The sequence below is a fragment of the Bombus vosnesenskii genome, unplaced genomic scaffold, assembly GCF_011952255.1.
Source record: "Bombus vosnesenskii isolate JDL3184/JDL3185 unplaced genomic scaffold, Bvos_JDL3184-5_v1.1 scf7180000013295, whole genome shotgun sequence".
Taxonomy (NCBI): Eukaryota; Metazoa; Arthropoda; class Insecta; order Hymenoptera; family Apidae; genus Bombus; species Bombus vosnesenskii.
The window spans coordinates 8340279-8359586 of NW_022882946.1; the positions used below are offsets into that span (position 1 = coordinate 8340279).

The window sequence follows — 19308 nt, forward strand, 5'->3', positions numbered from 1 at the left end:
TTTCGTTTTCTGTTTCTTCGACCTTCTTACATTTTTAACGATCCAGGGTATACAATAATTATCCAATTTAAAACTCCAAGTATAGCACACACCGAAGATCATAAGTATCAACGCAGCTTTCGTTACTCTATTTAGTATCTTGTAATAAACTAACTTCAAAGTTAAAGCAACGAAACTGTTCACTATTTATTAAATATCTAAATAACAGCTGTAGTGTCCTAACATTCATGGCCAGACAGTGTAAGCTACATTATCCTCTCTCGAAGAAATTCCTTCCTTGACGTTTACTCTAATCAGTCTGTCATTTAACGCTTAATGAAGCTGTATTCTGATATTCCTAGGAAAAGCGTACCACACAAACCAGGAAACCGCAAATTTTGATAATTACTGCGTGAATCACGCAGATCTGCGCGCGCGTTCCTCGTCAAATGGATATTAAAATCGATGCGGGAGCAAAGCGATTGAAATTGAAGCGGTTGACGCAAACAGAAAGATCAGAGAGGATTTGATCGAGGGAGGAGGGATTTTCAGATTGTTTACGAAGGTGATCCTCTGTAATATCGGGGGCAGGGGGTGGGGAGAGAGTTAATAATGAAACTAGGAATCCGCAAAGTTAATTACGACGAACGAACAAATACATCGGTGAACGATTGATGGATTTAATTAGAAAGCTAGCTCATTTTAATGATCGATCGAATATCGATTGATAAACAGCTACTGAAAAATTGCTCGTAAATTGACCGAGCGTGGCTGATAAGAGGCAATGAAAAATAGCCGATAAATTGGCGAAACGTTCGGAGAAAAAAATTATATCGTCGATAAACGTTATCTTGCTCATAACGTTGGAGAGTTCTTTTCGAAGATCAATTTTTTTTTTCTTTTGTCACACAGTCCAATACGCTTCGCTTATTCAGAGTTTCAAAACCATCAATTTCGCTTCTTACAGATTTCTCAATTTTAACAACAATACTCACTCTTGCGTAACAGTTTACTATACTAACCGAATACTATATCAACGAATCGGCAAGTTACGATGTACGAGTCACAGACCTTTTCTTTGCGATTTTACGGAAAAGTTAATCGTGAAATGTAATTTACTTTTTAAGGAAACTCGTTGCTACAACAAACCGCTGCACGAGAGTAATTATTGCCACTGATTACTCGTAACTAGCGGCTTGTAAAATTTCGCTAATGACGTCGCTCGAATTATGCAAGAAATGGCACGACACGCGATTAGATTCATAAATCAAACTTGTCCTTGACGAAGTCGATCACAGTCTGGCATCTGTGTGATTCATTTAATCAAAGAAACTACTATCTCGGTGATATAACGTGCAAGTTACGAAAATGCGGCCGCAATTAATAGCACTTTATCGATAAATAATAGAACGGGGCAGCGAACAGATTATTTTAATATCCATAGGTCGAAGAGTTGCGAGAGCAAGATGCAACTGAGCAAATTTTATCGTTGTTGTTTTCTTCGATTTGACACCGAAAGGGGAAACGAAATATGCAAAAGTTTCGGGGACCAGCTTAGAGCCGAAGGTTCAAGGTCGAAAATATTTCATCGTTATCTAAAAAAACGCCATTGGTCACGTCAGCGTCTGCACACGATACGACGCCGTTTATAGCGATGATGTTCGGAGTGACGAGCTCGAAAACAATGCAGTCGGCGTAAGAAGTTACTTTCCAGTCGAATTCCTGTCTCCGGTTTCCAGTCGCCGCGATCGATCGCGTAGAAATTTCAAAATCGTGGTCAGCGCGACCGTCCACATTGTTTCCGAACGTATGAGACAGAAACGGTAATTGAACTTGGTGTAACTACAATATTCCTCTGCTTTCAAATTCCTCCAGTTCTAATAAGAAAGGACGAGAAGAATATATAACTGTAGCATCATCTTCTAATCCTGTGGCGCTCCTATTTTTATATTTCCACTCGACTTCAATCTTATCGAACAAAAAGGATTTCTAACGTTTCAACGTAGACACGTAACTCGGATTTTCAACGAGAAATCACGCATACCGATAAGAATTTCTTCATATTCTACTATTCGAAGCAATAGCTAACTATCATCGCTAGAAAAATACGAATGAAATATTTTTTATCGTTAGAAAAATACAGTTTCAGTGAAGACTGCCGAGAGGAACGCAACAGGATTAACCGATCTCAAATAACATCAGCTTTTATCGAGAATTCCATTTCTATCGAAACTGCGATCTTCCTCCGACATCTTTCCACCTTTCCGCTCTCCCCAATCCCCAAAACCAACAACACGATCCAATTCGATCCCTTAAAACACCCTTGGCAACGTGCAAACCTTTATAAAAGAAAGCCCATAGAAACGGCAAGTCGGACGCCAAGAGGCAAAGATTAGGCTCAATTAGCTTCGTTTAATATCGTTTGCATCGTAAAGCAAGCTACGCGAAGCGCACGACTACGCGTTATGCAGCGATCTTTGAGACGAATGGTTCGTAAAATGTCGAACAGTGCCTTTATCAAGCTATCATTGGCGCGTTTTATTGGAAGCTTCGAAGGTTCTATCGCCCCAGCTCATCTGCTCGATCCCCTTTACTTTCGCTTTCTCTCTATTCGTCGACGTTTTCACGCGGGGACGCGAAATCCATGACCCTCGCGCGCTCTCGCCCTCCGTTGTCCCCATCCTGACGACCGGTTCTCTCTTTCTCCCTTTCTCTCTCTCTCTTACTCACGCTAGCTGTCCCTCTCTCTCTAGTCAAGGCCTCCAGACTTTCGACCCGCCGACGGGGAAGGGGTTGTTACCGGAGCACGGGTTTGCGAATGGGATAGGGCCGACAACTTCGTTTCAGGATCGATACTCCGGTCTACGCGGAGCTCGATGACGAGAAGAGTAGACTCCAACCCTCTTGACGGTTCTCTCTTTTTCTCTCTGTCTTTGCGCCTGGTACACGTTCAAGGTCGCCAGATGAAACCGAGTTACGCGAACACTGCACAGGCGCAAGCTCTCTTCCGTTTTTCATATCGTTCGCGAACATCGGCTCGATGACAAGAATCGATGCGGATTCAGGATGTTGCAAATTTAGAAAATTCTACGATTTCGCGCTTTCAGGCCGGCAAACTTTCACGCTTCGACATTTTTGAAATAGTTTACATGAACTTTGATATCTATAAATTTCTAAATCCGCCAACTTCGAAAGTTGGAAATTTGCAAATGCGCGCAGTATATCAACGCGTTCTCGAATTATCAAATTTCTAGGTTCACGTAAATTTCTATATTTCCGAATATTTCCAAGCTTTTTGGAATTTGGAACATTTGGAATTTGCAAATCCGTGCGGTATACCAGCACGTTCCCCAATCATCAAATTTCCAAGTTCGCGTAAATTTCCATATTTCCGAATTCCCAAGCTCACAAACTTCCGTAATTTCAAATTTTCAAATTTCCAAGTTCACAAACTTCCTCCGTACCTTCGAATTTCTAGATTTGCAAAACTTGCAAGTTCAAAATTTCCACGTTACCACACTTCCACAGCTTTACGAATGTATTGAAATTTTCAAACTTTGAAGCTCGAGAAGTCGAAAGTGGCGTTAGTCGAAGCTAGACACGCTAGCGAAATTTGAAAATTTGCAAGTTCGCTCGTTTGGAAACTGGAAATTTTTAATCTGGAACTTTTCAAATTCCCTGGGAATATGAAAGTTCGGGTTTCATGGAAACCGGTGATTCGTGTGCTCTTCTCTGAAAGATTATCCGACTTTTTTTTGGTAATAAACTCCCTCCACTAAACTCTGATATCTCTCGCTATTGAATATGTTTTATAAAAGTTTGAATAGGTGATTTGTATCGGAGTTTTATCATTCGATGAATGAAATCGCAGGCCAATGGATATTTTTTTCTTTAATTCTCGTTGCTATCTAACTAATATCGATATTTGTCAAACGGAATATTTCGTTGTTTGACAAACGCTCGGACTGATGCATCATTTTCCAATTCTACGAAATAAAAGGAAGAATATTGGTTGTCAGATTAATTGTTTCTAAGAAAGGAAGATGATAAAACTCGTTAAAAAATATTATCACTTATAAAAGAAGCAATCGAAATTTTGATGAAATCTGTGATGTAATTTAAATGGTCAGCGAGAAAGCTTTTTAAGAGACTGATAAGGTTCAGAGATAAAGATTAGAATAGATTAAATTCATCGAAGATGTAGAAAAGTTTGGCCGTGCCAACGATATACTCTGTTCTACCTTTCGAAATCGAAAATGAATTTTGTCGTAGAAGTTAAAGAATTTTCGAGTTGCTTACAGAAAGATACGACGAACGGATTTAAGAAATTTGGCCGAAGAGTGGGCGCGTTAATTATAAATTTTGAAAGTGTTTGCTTACAACGATTTCCAATTATTTCTCGTCGATGCAGAAGTGAAAACAAACTCGGTGATAACTTCGGTGATAAGACTCTCAAGATAAGACCTGCTCGCGATACGTGCATAACTGAAATTTCGTTTGCCTCATTTTCGTTGCGTTCTGCATGTTTTAACCTCGTGAACGAAAAAAGAAAATATGGATTATGATAAATTTGCAAATACATTGTATAAGTCTGTTATGTAACTCGCGACTATAAACTTTTGACATTATTTGAGAATTGGTCCGATAACGTCGAGAGATCGATACTTGCATCAACAAAACCACGTTATCTCTATTCCTTTTTTCAGTTTGTCATTAAATCAATAAATGCGTTTTATATATCGTATTTTTCACGGAACGGAGAATTTGGTGCTCTAGATTTTTAAACTAAACCGCTGACCAGCGTATACGTATAATTTGAAAATTTTCGAAGTTTACGAAAATAAAACGAGATTCTATCTTTTATAATTTTAAGAACGTCCTCTTTCCTGCTTTTTTCTTTCCTTCTTCTTTTTTTTTTTTTTTTTTACAGGATAATGTCAGAGGTCAAGGCTGATCTAATAACCTTCGCATGACTTGAAATATGCACAGTTTAAAAATATATTCCATTAATGGAACAATTACGCTAAAGAGATTAGTGGAAATTTAATTCAACAGATATACCTAAACAACATTTAATTTCTATATCCTTGTTAAATAGAACGACTCTTTTACTTCTCGTTGCGTTTGCAGAAACGAATAATTACTCGAATCTCAAATCCAACTGAACACGATCCTTCCACCTATTTACGATCAAAGCTTGTATTTTATATATATTCAAGAAGACACCCTGTATATATTCCATACATTTGCCAGCCGTGGGTAAAAGGAATGAGCGAGTATCGCCCTAGCAACTCAGTGCAGAATTCGACGATGCAGTAGAGGGAAGGTCTCTCGCACCTAAGCGAGGCATCGTGAAATTCGGGCGGTGTCGGCGACTGCGTTGTAGCCGTTTTCGTCGTTCTCGTCGACGTCGTCAGCACCGTCGCGCATCCGCGTCCTGCCTCACTGCGAGCCTGCGTGAGCCTTTCGAATTCGAAGCCCGGTCAACAGCCCCGAATTCTCTCTTTCTCTCCCCTACCACCAGTCGAACCCGACCGGCACAGCCGACTCTCTGCTCATTCCTCTTCTGGTTCCCCTCGCTCTCTCCCTTTCTCTCTCTTCCTCTCTCTCTCTCTCTTTCGCGAAACTACTTCCCCGTCGCTGCGAAACCGAATCCCTTTTACCACGGAACCCCCCTTTCTCTTCTCGCCCCTTTGCCAAAAACCTCCTCTTGCCACCACTTTGCTTCGCCGTCTCTTCGTTTCCATTCCACACAACTCTATCCGGTGTTTCTCCTCCGCCTCCGCCGCCTCCAACACCGCCACCACATTCATTCCGTTGCTCTTCGTCGTTTCTCGTCTCCGTCGCTCTTGCCCAACCGAGAATCGTAAATCATCACGCCCCTCTCTATCCTCGAATACACACACGCACAGACTATACGTCCAATCGACCAGACTTTGTCCTCTCTTTCCTTCGAGTTGCTTCTCTCCTTCCTGTCCTCCCTCGTCCTCCTCCGCCTCTTCATCCCGCGCTCGTTCCATCGCTGGGCCACCACACACTGTCATTTTGTTTCATTATTTCTTAATCGAGCGCCTCCTCCTTCTTTTCGATTGCTCTTTTTATCCTCCCTCGTGGGTCGAGGGACGTCGACTTCCCCGCCGATTCACCAGCCACGTCCATCTAGTTATTTTTCCCTTTCTTTGCCTGCGAACGGGACGTCTAGCCTCTTCTTCGTCGGCTTCGGGCGTGGTTCTCCACCTAAGGCGGTTGCATGCACCGGCGTTTTTATAAAATTAGCCAGCAGCAAGAGCGCAAAGGAGAGAAACGACGCAGACAGTGACCAGGTGCACGGTTTGGCTCTTCGTCCATCTTTTCGACGATTTGGCACGCTCGTTGTTGTCGGGTCGTCGTCGGTGTAACTTTTGCTCGCACAAGGGTGGATTGGCGCGAACGAGATCTATTTAAGGCGAGATTTTCGTACTTGCAGCGGTAATTTTCCTCCGTGAATCGTAGATAAACAAGCAACTTGAGCGAATTTCGTTGGTTCGTGGAATATTATTTTTGGGCCAGGTTCGTTCGTTGAGCGAGTATCGTGAAGGCCTGTGGGCGATCGACGATACGCATTTAGAATTTCGTTTTTGGCTTCGAGTGTCAGGTCTATTCATTTCTTTCTAGAACATTTGTTTAGTTTTCTGCAAACGCATCTGTAGTGTCCGAGTATAAAGGGGAACGAGAGCTTCGTTGAAACTGACCTACGAAACGATGCCATCCGTAGCACCGGAAATTTCATCGTCTTAATGGTAATTTATCGGTACGGAAAATATACGCGCTGTTATTTTTCGAACTAATCAAAGTCTAAAAGAGTCGTTCAGTTTACGCGAAACTAGAAGGTCGCTGTAGTGTATGTACTTACTATCTCAAGGTACGGCCAGAATAAATAAATCGCTGGTAAAAAACATACCAATTATTGCGAGACGCGTTTAGATAACTGTATCTATCAACGTGATCTTGATAACCGAGTGATAGGCAACCTCAAATATCTCGAATTTCTAGTCTAACGATAAAGAACAATCATGCACAAGAATTCAAACGTACTACATTTACATACTCTTTATTTTTAATAGAATTTCAATATTTGAGGTAGATCGTAAGAAACGACACGTACTGATACATTAACGCTTCTTTTCGTTGTATAAAATATCAAGAGGAACGATATATATTCACATTCTGTAGTTTCCAATTTTGAAACAAATATTGAAACAAACTCTTTTTGCACCAGTGTACATTGCTCGATATTTTATAATTTATACATGTCATTGAAATAAAAAAAAAATTCGCATTTCAAAGCTTCGGTCTAATCTGTTTAGTCCAACGATAAGCAACAATTATATATAAAAATTGCAACACCCTATATATATGTCGGGTTTACATTAGGGTTAGGGGCGTGAAACGAATCTTCGTTTGGATTACACGTCGTCGTTATGCAATAGAGAAGACATTGGCTAGTACAAATACGATTATCACAGAACCGGACAAGTGACCGTGGTAATTAGATACCCGAGAAACTAATGGCAATGATCCTAGGTTCAGTAACGAATCCGCGGTCGACAGGATGACAGATGAACGTGCTGAAAAATCCAAGTCGGACGCGTAATATTCACTGGTCGTAAAGGGGTACTCCTCTCATCGATGAGATCGCGAGAGAGAATGACTTTCCCGTCCCGATGATGCCACAGAGGAAAACTATATTGGGGTGTGTCTAAGGACACGAGATCGTCGGATTCGTCGAGAAAAGCCTTCGTTCAGAAAGTAAGGGAAATTGGCGTTGCTGCTAATTGGTCAATCTCCATATCGGTGGTTAGAAAAAGATGCTAGCCGCCCTCGAGGGAAAGTTGCTAGTGGGAGACGCTGCTCGTTGAAAAATAGGTCTCCCCTATTTTCCCGTAGTTGGGACAAAGACTGTTTGTCTGTTTGAAGGACTTTAGTTGGCTAAATCTTAAGATTTATAACGGGCCCTCGAGCTAGCTGAACATGTACTGAGGAGACGCATCGATATCTGGCAATCATCTTACTCGAAGAATAGGGTCTGCGTGTGGCGAGCTACGGGACAGAGACCGTTGGAATGTTTACTGTCGAGTGTTACAACTATTTCCTTTTTAAGGAGAGCTATAGAATTATTCCATGCCTTTGTTAGACAAAGCGTTCATCCCGTGACCGCGGCTACGTTCGGCGACTGGCTGTCGCCTCGAGCCCAAGCTCATTATCACAACTCTCGAACAATTACAATCGGATTGAATAACTACAATTGTTTAATTACAGCTATAGTAGACTCTAGGTTACAATGTTGCGGGATTAACCAAAATTCCAAAGACTCCGGTGTTCTTTCATCTCCGACATATATATAGGAAAGAACGTACAAATTTAACCAACTGCATTACAAGTTTCATTTCTCTCTTCATTCGTTCGTTTTAATCATTCGAAATATAACAAATCTTCTAAATTTTTATATATTTCCCGGAGTAATTACAAGCAACAATTCAACAATCTCAAACAAGCTGATTTCGACTTACAACGATTTTTTCTATTTATTTAGCCACCGCTGTAAACTCGAATATTTTATAACTTCTACGTGTGATATTTAAAAAAGAAAAAAGGAAATTATTATTCTTAACTCGTTAACTGAAACGAGGTATTTTTTCGTCCTGGAGGACTCTCACGTAGCTGCTTCTGAAGGTGTATGAAAAACCCGCAGGACACGCCTTCGCGCATCCTTTTTATCCCAGTCACCCTCCTCTTCGTAGCAGTGTTCTCTGTCTGGCATGAACCACGTTCGACCATGACCACCCTTCGTTAGGGTGCGTGAGGGTGGTAGAGGAAGGTGACCTTCGCAACGTTGCCGTCGTTCTCCCTCTCTCAGCCCCGAAATCCTGGCAGGGAAAGGGAGAAAGGAGCAAAAGGGAGATCTGGCTGGTACTCGTGGAAGCCACGTTCCAATGCTGCCTCATCCCGTTCCCCATCATCCAGCCCTCCTCTGTCTGGCTTGGTTTTACACTAGGGACGAAGGGTGAACGTATACTTCACCGTACTGCTAGTTCGCTGTTATATTTAACGCGGTCCGTATCCAAGTAATGGATGTGAATTGCTCGCAATTTCACGTCGCTTTTACGAACTTTCGACGGATGGATGTCATTAACTACCACGGAATAATTTCGGCCGCGTTTCGTCCTTTAAGGGCCTCTCCAAATGTTTATGAATACAGCATTCGATCGATGCTACAGAGAATCCTGTCAGTGAAAATTAGCAAAGCGTATGGTTCTCCGTTCGATCGACGATAAAATGAATTCTCTGCTAGAAGAATATACCGAAGATTTGGACGTTGAAAAAAATTGGAATTCATAGGTTTAGCCGTATAAGCCTCTGCTCGAAGGAAGGATTTCTATATTTGCTATGAGAGAGCTACGAAATCAAACTGATAAACTCGTATCGAAGTTGATCGTTAGCTTTTCGAGGAATTGAGCGTTAAACAAAGATCGTATTGTTTTACGTCCTCCTTTTCGTTCAACGATCATAATGTATCATAATGTTTCAGATCGGTTGACATAGTCTATCGATTAATATTTGGCATGACTAGGTGTCTCATGGAAATCAAAAATTTCGTGAAAAAGAGAGACTCACCTTGGAGATCCGCTATTTTACAAAACAGATTCATAAATTTATCAAAGTAGATAAATCGTTATCAGTGTCTAAGGCGCTACTAGTTTCGATTTAATAATAAAATCAACAATGATCGAATATATATACCTGGCTACGATTACAGAAATAATTACAAATTTCTAATCAAGCGGATAACACGTTTCAGCGTGTAGATCGCTTTAGCCTAGAGCTCGCTATACGGTGAAAAGCAAGTAGAAACAGACGGTACGTAGCCAGACCATAGTAACGCCGTCTGACCGCTCTCACCTTCCACCAAGTGCAACCAAGTTTCATCAGGACATCCACTGCTGCACGCGACAACTCTCTTCCAGTCCCTTTTCGTTCTGTCCCTGTTCCATTAAAATTACGCGTTAATTCGCTGAATTGCGGGTCTCTATCTCCTTATTGCGAGTTACGTGTGCATCGTGCACAGTGTACGTTGGTAGGAACTGCTCAAACTACGAACAATTCCGTCAGCGTACGAATATTATTCAATTTCGAGAATGGAAACAGAAGTTTACATGTGTCGTACAACAGCGAAGCTTCTTACTTTTTAAAAATACCCGACGATGAGAGTAGCAACTCGTCTGTGTATATACGCGCTGTTCGTTTCTCGTTTCGCGAGACTTTTCGAGTCTTTTTCGCCCGCGCATCTCGTACACTTGGATACGTCCCTCTGTTTCCTTGTTTCACTGTTGAGATCCAATTTTCTTTGAGCAGATTTCAGCGGTATACAAAAAGTATAATTACGTTTAATTAGGAAAACCAAGGCTTGCGAAACATATGAATTGGTAATAAATTGATAGCATTAGTAATTGATAAGAAGTACGCTGATAGCGATATCTACGTAATAAACGATCTATATAATAACAATTTGGAAAATGTTTCGCTCGTCAAGACGAACAATTTTTATCTAAACTTGATATACCGCCTGAAAATAAAATTCATATATATTACATTACATTACATTTAATAATTTAAAATAGATATTGATTATTTGTTTACATAAGATGGAACGATAGTAGCATAATCTAATAAAGCTTTATGTTGATTCAATTTAGCGAAGATAAGAAATATTATAAAAGTATCGACTTAATCGTCGCTAATCTTAAACACACATAGAAGAGTATAAATAAAATCATCTTGTTAAAATTGTTTGCACGAGAACGATATACCTTCAGAACTTCTCATCTTCATTTCGTATACGTATTTGCAATTAAATTCATCCCGTCTATTCGGCAGTAAGCAAGAAATTGACGAGATGATTTCAGAAATACTTTATGTATTAAACAACTCCTCTCCTCTAGTAGCTACTCGGTACAAATACTACTTAAATAATTATATTTCTCATTATGTTGACCTTATTACGAGGCATCATTCCTCCGTTTTCTCTCCCGTGTAAAAAACAAAAATTTAATTTCAAGAACCGCTACGAAAAAAGCGAAAGAAAATGATGGAAATATCTTGCTCCCTCTAATTGCCTCAATTTCGAGCGACTTACGGCACCCCTCCTTCTTTTTCACTGTTAACGAGCCAAGCAACTAAATTGTACGCTAAATTTGTGCCAATTGTAGCCAAAAAATCTTTGTCGAATTTTGGAGACGGCCGTATTATTTTGGGTAGCCGCAACACGTTGAAAATTGCTGTACTTATATCAGCCGGCCTCGTATTACGAGTAACGAGCAGATATCCCTCTGAATGCTTCGGACGAACGCTGTAATAATGTCAAATAGATATAATGATTTTCTCCCACGTACCGTTCACTTTACTGCCTGATTCCACGTTTTTAATCCTATCTTCGTATGTATAAATTTTTACGTCAGCCTCCAGTCAGTCTTTTTTTTAACAGCCAGTTAAATCTTTCCTTTGGTAAAATCGATATCTGCTAAGTCGAAATTTATTTCGTTGCAATAGCCGGAACAGGATTACTTTACGGTATTAACCCTTTCCAAGAATCCTCTAACGCAATCGACCACTTACAATTCCGACACTCCTTTGCAGCGAAGCTTTTCGAAACGAGAAAGGTTTCCTTTCGAAAAGAAAAAGATTATCGATGTTTACGAATTTATTTATACGCGTTAACATTCCCTATTTTTATCGACGAAGATATAAATGAAACAAAGCTGTGCGCTGTAAAAAGTTGGAGTTCCTTGCGGTGGAACAGAAGCGTGCAATAAACGGTAAGATGGTTTGATAACAAAAATTACTGGGTCTCTTATACTTTTATTTATACGATCTTATAATCTTATTACTCGCGATAACGAAAACCGTATTATTAATAACGTTCGTACGGTGGTTGCGCGTCACATTTACACGATGCATTTCATAAAGAGAATCGATAGCCACCGATTGATATTACATATACACGTAAAGATACAAATTACGATTTAGTACGCGTATTCTATGATTTCAATAGGATCGTTGACAATTACAAATCTCATCTTCCGTTATATTTCTCAAATACAAATATTAGCATATCGATATGATCTAATATCCAGGAGAGGTCAATCGCAATAAACGAATATAATATAATATTTAATACAACATAATATTTACAGCGTTAGAAAATACGCTGTACAGAGTAACTAGGAGAATCGAATCTAATCGAGCAGTCACACGCGAAAGAAGGAAACATAGTCAATAAAATGTGTCGAGATAAAACGTAACTGGCCGATAAGTATTTTTAAAGGCCGTTTTGCACGTGTGCAAGCGACACGGGCTCACGTGATATACTAAAACGTAAATGTTACCTTCGAACCTAAAATTTGTGATAATAAAAACACGCGGCTGGGACATGCGCCGATGCACAACGCCGGGACTTCAACATCTCTACCTACGTAATCCTTATTACTCTAAGCACGAAATCTTCGAAATAAAAGAAAATAAATAAGCGCAGACATCCCACGTATCGCGATTTCCATTATTTGAAAAAGAAAAAACACGCGGGATCGAATTTATCAGCATCGAACATGTCGCGGATGGTTGTACGCATCTTGTATACTCCGAGGAGACTAAAAACGCGTGACACGAATTATAATCTCTCCGTACGAACGGATACGGACTTCCGACCATTCTTTTCCGCCCTTCCTCGCCGAATTTCCGCGTGTATGTGTCTCGATGATTGTCAATCGGAACACGTCCGCGTGAAACAACGAATGGCTCGAAAATGCGCTGAAATCGATGCGAGAAACTTTGCTGCGAACGCAGCTGCATGTACGAGACGATGCCAGATACACAGATTTTTACATATCGATTCATCCTTGACTTTGTTGTTTTTCGTACGTTTATCACCGTTTCGAATAATTCACGAGGATCTAATTATCATTATCATAATTACAGGTAGGACATCATCGTTGTTAATCTAATCTAATTGTGATACATAATAATAATACTCTGTTAAAGTATACCTGTCAAACAATTTGAGAACGAATATTCGTAACGTAAGAATATTGCAAAAATTCTAATAATATTCTTATTTTCGTTTTGTTGTTCGTGTTATGCAAAAGTATAGTATACTGTATTCTTGTCGGAAGTCACGATTTCGAAGTGGAACTATCGTTTGTTCGGCAATAACGCAATCTTCTGGATTCTATATCCCTAAATGGGCTCTTGCAGAGAAAATTTGTAGAGATAGAAACATAGAGGCCTCTCTCCGTACCGAAAAATTACAAATTACGTTTGAAGATATTCGACATCTTTCATCTGTGTCTTCGGATCTATTTGACCGTCCTTTTTTTTTTATCACAACAGCGGAATAAATAAAGAAACAAATAGATTATCGTAATTATATTCTTCAAAGTGATCCAAGCGCCGTATAAATCTCGGTTCCCCTCGGCCGACTCGCAACAAGGTATTTTTAAGCTGGAAAAAAGAACGGCGTGACTCGCGATCGTGGAAATATGCACCGAAATGCACGAAACTGCCTGGTGTGCTTTTAGACCCCGAGCTTTCGCGATAGCCTTTGCTGATCGATCTCGCGATCAACGTCGCGTGCACAGCGAATAAAAAAGTCGTATCGTTCGATTTAATTGCGTTTCCACTTGTGTATTATTTACCAAGGAATACAAAGAAACAGGCGAACGTTACGAATTTCTTATTCGACGAATGCAAAAGCAAAAGTTGTCGAAGATTCCATGTTCCTCGAGATATAATCTCGAAGGTTTTCTGTTTTTTATCAATTTCGCCTGTTTCCTGCGGCAGTATGGCCGAGAAATGCGAGATTCTATCGTTTATATAATTCGAAATCTCGTTGAAAGTACGCGAGAAGAATAAATCGCACGTTCTAGCCAGTTCGACGTTTCGAGGAATCGAGTATGTATATAGAAAATATACATTTTCTGTAAAGTTAATTTACCTAGCAAGTGAAAAATCGCACGAAATTGCTGCGTCATTCAAAATACAATTCCAGATGAAATTATAGTACATACGATATATATGCCAATAAAAATATACCAACGTTTCTCATATTGCGTATATATTATACGTTCTATTATATGTCAATGTCGAGACAATTGCTCTCCTGCAATTAACACGAAAGGTGAACCAGGTAGAACGAAATCTTGAAACTCCATAAAGAAACAAGAAACGCGGTTCGTGAATGTCGATAACAATAGAAACTAATAGAATGCGCGAATTACGTAAAAACGATATTATGTGCTCGATTTACATTTTCTTTCGGGACGATAACGTCACTTATTTATGCAATCCATTTTCAAGTACAAACATGTGCGTCAGTGAATGCATACGTATCGGATATGTAGAACTATTTCGCTACTAGACCCATCCGACTTTCTATAATTGCATATTAATCGCGATAAACGTAAATTCGACGAGCGATAAATTCAACGCGGTTGTACGATCTTCGATGCTTCTGATTTTTTCGAGATTTGAATACGCAAACGTCCGAACGATGCCATCGCGTTAACGATGTTAACAGCGTAAACTTTTCTAGCGCTTATTCCTCGAATAAACATACCTCGGATAGACACGATGGACACTGTCACGATTGCGCTGCCTCTTATATTTATAATTACTGAGTTATAAATTGAAATTGAAATCGCAATTCTTTTTCTGACGAAACCATTACATCTCGCTGTAGAAATTTTCATATTGTAAAATAAACTCGTCGAGATTAGTTTTCTTATGAATTAATAGAATCATTTTCTTTTTTATTTTTTCTCGTATAATCTGCGTATGTGCAATGTACGACATAATGATAATCAGCACGGATCGTGGAGATTTAAATTGACAGAAATGCGAGTACATCCAATGATCAATGGTAATATTTAACTCGTATAGTTAAATTTGTATCGTAGATGTAACAAGTGATGTCTCGTTAATCTAGGGAATTGTTATAGGAAGCGACGACACTTTCCAATAATCTTTGTAGTATAGCACGATAACATACGATAAGAAAAGATATAAATAGTAAATATAAATGTTTAAGTTGAACAGATAATTCTAATGTACTTGTTTGATAGCTTCGACTCAGACCTACCGCACAGTCCTATAACATTTATCTCTAAGATTTACCAATAAAAACATAGCGAATACACGGTCGATGTATCGTTAAAGAAATTTCTATCACTCGTAGTATCAACGTATCGTATGACTGTAACGTATAAAGTGCGTATCACAACATAGGATGAAATAATTCCAGATTAAAGAACGGTATAGTTGAAACTCTTCCTTTCAATCTTCACCAAACTACAGATTATGAGACAAAAAGTGAATCTGCCAGATTTCTATTTTCGATACGAATCACACCCGATGATCGGTGCTAATTTTTCTGCGAGTAAAACCAAAGCAGACGATGGTTAAAGGAAACGTTACAGGGTGAATCAAACCGAGTCGGTTCGATAACGTTAGAAGAAACCGCGTAGACAAAATTTTCCGAGTAAACTGGAAATTTGTATCTATTTAGGGGGGAAAATTCGAAGATACAACAACGTACAAAAACCGTAGAATACGGAAAGTGGAGTACCAGTTACGACGTTTCACGGATAAAACGAATCTTCGTTTAAATTCCGCTCCTTTAATCTCGTATCTGTAAAAATATAAATTTGCGTAAAAATTTGCAAGTGTATTTGCAAGTAAACCCGTGGACCAAAAGAAAGAAATGTTTCTTCGCAGAAAGGTTCGAAATCTGGCAAAATGTTTGCCTTGACGTTAAAAAACTGACCTGCAACGATAATACATGGAACGTATACGGCAATTAGTCGAAGAGATCGTGTTAATCAAGAACCGATTACGGTTTTATATCGGTCGTCGCGTTCTTTATACGAAATCCACACATGTGGTTCGCTACGAAGGACACAAGTGTGGCAAAGTGTGGACAGCTGTCGACGGGGGCCAAGAAACTATTAACGACGTCTTCGTTTTGGACATTGTTTAGTCAGTTGCATACGTACTGTCAGATTAATATCGAACTAATACAAAACGCTTGGAAGAAAGCCGTAGCAGAGGAAGAGTCCGTGCGATCAGAATTTTTACTGTAGTTACTAGATACCGACCAAGCTGGACAAAACGTAGTCGAGACAATCTATGGCTGGTCTAAAAAAAGAATCGACGCGATTCTGGAGCAACTACGAATATATTCCAAGGATCGCAGCTTCTCCATCCGAACCGACCTTGCACACGAGAGAACAGCCACGCTGTTGCGTTTATATAACCGAGGAATTTTATATGTTTCTTATATGTTATATGTTATTGGTCGTTTGTCTGCGCAAAGTTAAACGCATAAAGCGTAGCGATGAATTAACTATTATTGAAAATACATGCAATAGAAAAAAAAATATTAATAGATTTTTTTAGCTGTTTTTTCGTATGTTTTTCTATTAGTCGATTATTTATGCAAAGTAAAACACATAAAGCGTAACGATTAATTATTATTCGAAACATAGATTACTAGAAATAATACGGAAAAGATATGAACGACGAACGACGATTTCTTTCTTTGTAAAACTGTTTCTTTAAATGTGTTTTTCGATGTGCGTAAGTGCAATTTATATTCTAACGAGTGTAAATCTGACAATTGCTCTATGTCGATGAAGAAATACCAGCTACGTTCTGCTACTCACCGAGCAGATACGCATTGTAAATATTTCGTAATAAAATGTTTTCCTACTTTGAGGAAGCAGAATCACTGGCGTGACTTGTTTAAGTTAAAATACTAGCAAATATAAAGTATTTGTTTTATAATATTATCTTTCCTTTATCGGCGTATGATTTATGGTTATTGAATATTTAAGATAGGCACGAAGATTGCAAAAATATGAAAGTACAGACTATCCTCGTTCTTATAACACTTTTTAACATTTTTATCGGAAAAGTTGCGTCTAAACGTGGTTGAAATGTTAAAAAGTTCACGAGGGAAGGAATCTATAGAATCGTTAGAATCCGCCAATCATCTTTTGCTATTCTCGCTAATATTATTTCATTTGCCATAAATAGTACAATCGTAATAAAAAAATATAAGCGTCTGATCGTCAAAAAGTCGCCTTATTCAAAACGTCGCCTCTCCTTGTTAACTCAAATAGTTGAAGTTCCGCGTCGGTGTCATTAGCCGCTGGAAATGGTATACAGACGATACGAACGTTCTCATGACTCATTCCTTGTCTGTACAAACAAACCAGAGCACAAAGTTCCAGATTTAACGCATCTGACCTACTAATGCCACTTCATGCGATCAATTATCTCCTTCTGTTGCATGTAATTACGCACGTCCCATCACCTCCACGTTACATATGATTAACGATCTCCATATATACTCGCGATATCATCGCAGTGCGAGATCGCTCGACGGAAACAACAATTTGCTGCCACGATTTTTTCTCGTTAATTCGTTACTATCTCTGTGAGAATTCTATCGGTTGCATAAAACGAACAAAAAGGTCGTTGCTTAACGAGTTTCACGGTTTAACGTGAATGCACACGTCGTTTCGACGCTAATTACCGAAAATATGTCAACTTACTCTTCGACTATTATGACAAATGTACATATACATACATACATACCTGCATAATAATTTCAGGTATACGCGCATTTTAGTGTCGAATTCTGTTAGCAATAATTATCGTTTGCTTTATAGGATTGATTTTCTAAAGTTTAAAAATTGACAGAATTCTAAAATCCATTGTAACTTGCAAACTAACAATGTTAACGAACTAATAAACGACCAATCGTATATCACAGATTTCTCTTTCATGCTGTCGCAATTTCATGTGATTTCAAGCGGCGGAGTTGGATGAAAATATTTCGTTTGCTCTATCGTGAAATCTCGTAAAATTTCGATAATCCTATTAGTTGGATTACACAAGAAATCCCGTTCGAAACTATGATTTGTCGAGATACGTACGTTACAGATATCGAGTAAACGTTACAAAATTCAATAGCATCCTTGCTATTCCATTTCCATCGTCCATTTGAAAAGTTGGAACCTTACGATGCGAAGGAAATATAAAATGGAAAAGCGTATACGTCAAACGAACGCTGACACTATTAAATTTTATTATACTATTGAACACTTGAATTTTATTACGCTATTGAATTTTATTGGCATATCAAAAGTTAACTGATTCAATACAGTGAGCGTTGACATTTAGCGACAAGAAACGCGCCCTTCCATTTCACGATACGTCGTTTGATACGTCCAGAGATTTCAGTACCAGAGACCTGCATCGGATTAGTATGACTGCGATCCAGTTATACCATCGAAAGTGATAAAACTCTCTCGATGTGTCATAGGAGATTCGCTCGAGAGAGGTAGAGTTTGTGAAGATTCAAAAGAACAACAGCTTAACGATTTATCTGTCGCTTACAAACTACATTCACATTATCATGTTACTATTATTAAAATAATATCGATTATTCAGAGATTAACAGGCTGTTGTTAAATGAACACCGCCAACGAAAACTCGATTTATAGGTTGCCAATCGATAAGCGATGGATGGCGTTGAATAGCCTATTTCTTCTCTCGAAATTGTCCATGGTTCCATGATTTTTGAATTTTCTTTCTTTCACCATCGATATCCACGAATTAAAATAACGATATTTTATATTGTACAATTTGTGCAACACTATCCTTTGCATATTCATTGCGAAACTAATGGTAATCCACGCTACGCCTACACAAACAACTGTCACCAAATTCTATCGTTTTTGAACAAATAGCATTCAGTAATTTCCTTTCGAATAACATTTTTCTTTTCCGTACATTGAACTTTATCTTAATCTATTATTTTTTTCTTTCATTTTAAACAAAAATCTCTCTCCAGGGAAGTAGAAATCTAAAAAGATAACAAAATAAATATCTCATTCTCGGATAACGAATTCACGCCAGATACGAGTTTATACAATTTTTACCGGAAGCAAACTCCGGACATTGAGAGATTTTGAAAGAACGTTTCAACGAACGTCCACGATAAACCGATCTTGACGCGTACATCACGTCGTATCGTTCGATAATCACGTACGACACACAAGCTGCTTTTACTCGAACAAAATTCCGGGCGAATTAATTTTTACCTTGACCAATATAGATAACGATACTCCTTTTTTGTATCATAGGCCCTTACGTGTAGCAACTTGCAGCATAGCTAAAGTAGGTAAGAGTAATTTGCTAATGGATGCAATTTCCTACCTTCAGGAACAAGGC

The 19308-nt window shown here is 39.0% G+C and overlaps 1 protein-coding gene across 5 annotated transcripts in view; it reads right to left on the reverse strand.

The window, feature by feature from the left end:
* The window catches only part of LOC117233366 (circadian locomoter output cycles protein kaput-like), a 93888-nt gene that overhangs the window by 24645 nt on the left and 49935 nt on the right, over nt 1-19308 (reverse strand). Inside the window, exon 2 of one of the 5 annotated variants that reach the window (XM_033493592.1) lies at nt 9919-10001. The exons of 3 other annotated variants lie outside the window; for them this stretch is intronic. The gene's annotated coding sequence lies outside the window, so the exon portion shown is untranslated. Of the gene's footprint in view, nt 1-7725; nt 7733-9918; nt 10002-19308 lie in introns of those variants that run through there. One more of the 5 variants, XM_033493593.1, reaches the window with a different exon arrangement.